Source organism: Schistocerca piceifrons, unplaced genomic scaffold, assembly GCF_021461385.2.
Source record: "Schistocerca piceifrons isolate TAMUIC-IGC-003096 unplaced genomic scaffold, iqSchPice1.1 HiC_scaffold_943, whole genome shotgun sequence".
Taxonomy (NCBI): domain Eukaryota; kingdom Metazoa; phylum Arthropoda; class Insecta; order Orthoptera; family Acrididae; genus Schistocerca; species Schistocerca piceifrons.
The window spans coordinates 2,197,501-2,202,500 of record NW_025729216.1 but is presented as its reverse complement, the minus strand read 5'-3'; the positions used below and the strand labels follow the sequence as shown (position 1 = coordinate 2,202,500).

Here is a 5,000-nt window from a genome sequence, read left to right as displayed (position 1 = left end):
CGATACCGCCATCTATGCGACGCCAAGCCGATTAAGACAGCGATGGCGCCACAGTGCCCGCCTTTCGACGCCACCCACAAAGCCTGCAGCCTCTGTCGACCATAGCACCCATTCTCCAGTGGCTCTGCCGCACGAAGCCGTGGACCGGCAATGACTCTACCCGCACCCGTTCGTGGACCACCCCAACCGCCAAACTCGCACCTCCAGCGGATGAACGGCGGACGTTTCCCGCACTCGTAAAGTGCAATCCACCCCTATAACTTGCGTTTCATGAAGAGTTATTTCCAATATGCGACATTCCCGCTGTCCGTATACATGAGCCGCGACCTGTACCACTTACGAGCGAGAGACGCGATCGCGTTGCTCACTGTACGGCGTCCGATACCGAGCCATCAGCATGTCGGTCCCCATGCGCGTTGCACTCGCACTCGCACTCGCACTCGCAGTCGCAAAAACGTGGCGCAAATATATTACGCGGAAGAGTTATAACAGACCGAGCCCCACTGCATGGGGGGAGTCTTTGTCACTAATGTACACAGATGGAACATTTTGGACTGGAACCAGATTACCCGTACACACGGCGCTGATTAGTAATCAATGCAGAGCCATCAAACTACAGAAAATATATACAACTGTCCGTATACATGCTGAAAGAGTCTGCCCACAATGGGAACCACACGTCAGCCAGACACTCTGATCACGCACCACTCTCTGCTTCTAACAGGCGCACATACAATACGTAAGCACCAGCATGGAACAACATCCAGTGCATCCTCTCCGCCACATTACACAATCCACACTATCACAACCAGACCAGGAGGTCCATGCGGAAAATAGAATATCCCACCCTTTCGACATCCACCATTGCGCAGATAAGGCACCAACACCCACACATGTCCTATACAACGGTGCACCCAACATCACAATAGTACCTCCTGTCACAGCGCACAAACAATGACATGACTCAAAGACACAGGTGTGACACAAGCATAGAATTGGAGCGCCGCCTCTAATAAGCCAAAGGTGCATCCTGACGTGACAAATCTGATCATGTCACAAGCATTCACTTACTATAATCACTATCAACGAACCTGCCGCCCCCGCCCCCCCCCCCCTACACCTTTCCTTACAACAACGTGTAACCGAACCTAACCTATGTTGTACCTTAACCTAACCTATGTTGTACCTTAACCTAACCTATGTTGTACCTTAACCTAACCTATGTTGTACCTTAACCTAACCTATGTTGTACCTTAACCTAACCTATGTTGTACCTTAACCTAACCTATGTTGTACCTTAACCTAACCTATGTTGTACCTTAACCTAACCTATGTTGTACCTTAACCTAACCTATGTTGTACCTTAACCTAACCTATGTTGTACCTTAACCTAACCTATGTTGTACCTTAACCTAACCTATGTTGTACCTTAACCTAACCTATGTTGTACCTTAACCTAACCTATGTTGTACCTTAACCTAACCCATGTTGTACCTTAACCTAACCCATGTTGTACCTTAACCTAACCCATGTTGTACCTTAACCTAACCCATGTTGTACCTTAACCTAACCCATGTTGTGCCTTAACCTAACCCATGTTGTGCCTTAACCTAACCCATGTTGTGCCTTAACCTAACCCATGTTGTGCCTTAACCTAACCCATGTTGTGCCTTAACCTAACCCATGTTGTGCCTTAACCTAACCCATGTTGTGCCTTAACCTAACCCATGTTGTGCCTTAACCTAACCCATGTTGTGCCTTAACCTAACCCATGTTGTGCCTTAACCTAACCCATGTTGTGCCTTAACCTAACCCATGTTGTGCCTTAACCTAACCCACGTTGTGCCTTAACCTAAGCCACGTTGTGCCTTAACGTAACCCACGTTGTGCCTTAACGTAACCCACGTTGTCCGCTAACGTAACCCACGTTGTCCGCTAACGTAACCCACGTTGTCCGCTAACGTAACCCACGTTGTCCGCTAACGTAACCCACGTTGTCCGCTAACGTAACCCACGTTGTCCGCTAACGTAACCCACGTTGTCCGCTAACGTAACCCACGTTGTCCGCTAACGTAACCCACGTTGTCCGCTAACGTAACCCACGTTGTCGCCTAAACCTGCTCTGTAATTGTTATACGACTCGTTCAATTAGTGTAGTGTTGCCCACCCGCAACCCTCGCAATATAGTTCGCTACTCGCACTGCCCGCTCCCCTGTGTATCGCTTCATGTTAAACACCTTGCAAGTCTTGCTGACTTTCCACATGCTCCTGCTGTACACTGTAATGTGGATGGCAGCAGGACGTACATGCCGCGCCCCCCCCCCCCCCCCACACCTCCCCACGTCCCCACCTTGCCCCCTGCCTTCGCAAGCTGGTTGGTGAGAAGTTTGCATGTTCAATGCCCTTCGCATGCGACGTACTCAGGCTACGTTGTGGTGCGGCCTGTGTCAACTGTCCGCTGATGTCGTACGCGTAAACCACAATCTGTACTGCACATTCGTCCTTATGTACTGAATGATACATCGTGGCACATGTGTGACCGTACAACGACTGCGCCCAAAAACGGCGGACCATACAGTGCAAATATTGTGCACGCAGCTACGTGTCGTCTCCCTATGACAGCTGGATTGCAGTGTGGTACGCCATAGAGACGTGTGGGAGGAACGGACGCCGTGGATGGCGATCAGCATGAGCTGTCTGTTGATGTATTCGGACCTAGTCGTCTCTCCTCACACACCGTGATAGCATGGTGCACCGCGTTCCATATCTGCGACATGCTACAGAGGCCGGTTGACAGTCGTTCGAGCAATGGACATCGCATACGTACGGGGGCCACCTTCCACGTATTGTCTAGGCGTGCACATTTTGTTGCGTGTATGTGGGCAGACGTAGTGTGGTGTGACACCTGACACAGGCATGCAATAATCGTGGAAGTTGCAAATGGCGATGGACGCATACGTTTTCTGGTGAAGTTACGCAAATGAACAAATGGTAACCCGTTGTGGTGCGGTTGTTCTCGCTAGGGGTGAATCGGTGATGGCGACGGTAGGTTGAGGTACTAACCGGTTGTTCCAGCGATACCCACCATGCCGACGAAACTGAACGGCATCTGGGTGTGAAGCGATACGCGGCGGTGGCTGGGTGGGACCGTCCCCGGCCGGTGAGGGGGCGCCTCCCGGCGTGCTGGCCGCGCGGTGCGTGGGCGCACGCGCTACAGCCGGCTGGTGGGGGCGGCCAGTGGCAGGCGCGCCGGCCGACGGACGCGGCAGGCGTCGCAGCTGCGCGCCGGCGCACCCTGCGCGCGGCGCCGTGCGGCCAAAGTAGGTCCTCGCGGGCCCGGTGCGAAGCGCGGTGGACATCTTCAGTGTGCTGGTCCGATTGAGGACTGTGTGCGTTGAGGATGCGCCGCCGCCCGGCGCTCGGCGCCGCGACGCCGTCTGCTGCTCGGTCGCCCCAGCGGTTCTCGCTGGTGGTTTGTATCGCAGCTGTGCGGATGTGTTGGCGCGTGCGCTGTGCTGGGAGAGTTCGCTTCGGCACCCAAGTGGGGCTTTTGTCCTTCTGTGGCGCTGGCGTTGGAGCTGCCGGTCACCGTAGGTGGCGCGTGTTGTCTCCCGCCGGCAATGCCACGACAGCACGCTCCCGGGCCTCTGTCGGCAGCGGCAAGCTCAGTTGGGAGCACGGGTGGTCGCACCGAAAGCGTCTACTCGCCTAACTCCGGGCGATTGCGCCTCTCTCGAACCCGACCAAGTACTTGGGACGGCGCTGCGCGCCGCCGGGACCTGAGAGGGTTTCGAGGTGTATTGTGCAGGGGAGCTCAGCCTCCTCCTGTTTGCAGAATGATTGAGCGGACGCTTGCGTGTTCGCGCGGGCCCCCGGGACACACTCCCGGGCGGCCGGCTGCTCAGCTCTAGTTGACGCAGCTCCCTGGTTGATCCTGCCAGTAGTCATATGCTTGTCTCAAAGATTAAGCCATGCATGTCTCAGTACAAGCCGCATTAAGGTGAAACCGCGAATGGCTCATTAAATCAGTTATGGTTCCTTAGATCGTACCCACGTTACTTGGATAACTGTGGTAATTCTAGAGCTAATACATGCAAACAGAGTCCCGACCAGAGATGGAAGGGACGCTTTTATTAGATCAAAACCAATCGGTCGGCTCGTCCGGTCCGTTTGCCTTGGTGACTCTGAATAACTTTGGGCTGATCGCACGGTCCTCGTACCGGCGACGCATCTTTCAAATGTCTGCCTTATCAACTGTCGATGGTAGGTTCTGCGCCTACCATGGTTGTAACGGGTAACGGGGAATCAGGGTTCGATTCCGGAGAGGGAGCCTGAGAAACGGCTACCACATCCAAGGAAGGCAGCAGGCGCGCAAATTACCCACTCCCGGCACGGGGAGGTAGTGACGAAAAATAACGATACGGGACTCATCCGAGGCCCCGTAATCGGAATGAGTACACTTTAAATCCTTTAACGAGTATCTATTGGAGGGCAAGTCTGGTGCCAGCAGCCGCGGTAATTCCAGCTCCAATAGCGTATATTAAAGTTGTTGCGGTTAAAAAGCTCGTAGTTGGATTTGTGTCCCACGCTGTTGGTTCACCGCCCGTCGGTGTTTAACTGGCATGTATCGTGGGACGTCCTGCCGGTGGGGCGAGCCGAAGGCGTGCGACCGCCTCGTGCGTGCTCGTGCGTCCCGAGGCGGACCCCGTTGAAATCCTACCAGGGTGCTCTTTATTGAGTGTCTCGGTGGGCCGGCACGTTTACTTTGAACAAATTAGAGTGCTTAAAGCAGGCAAGCCCGCCTGAATACTGTGTGCATGGAATAATGGAATAGGACCTCGGTTCTATTTTGTTGGTTTTCGGAACCCGAGGTAATGATTAATAGGGACAGGCGGGGGCATTCGTATTGCGACGTTAGAGGTGAAATTCTTGGATCGTCGCAAGACGAACAGAAGCGAAAGCATTTGCCAAGTATGTTTTCATTAATCAAGAACGAAAGT

General features: G+C 53.6%; 1 non-coding gene across 1 annotated transcript in view; it reads left to right on the top strand.

Annotated features, from left to right (window-relative positions):
- Positions 1 to 3,921: 3,921 nt before the first annotated feature.
- The window catches only part of LOC124772961, a 1,909-nt gene continuing 830 nt past the window's right edge, over positions 3,922 to 5,000 (top strand). Inside the window, exon 1 of the ribosomal RNA XR_007014412.1 lies at positions 3,922 to 5,000. This exon is cut by the window's right edge and continues 830 nt beyond it. This is a non-coding gene — a ribosomal RNA (small subunit ribosomal RNA).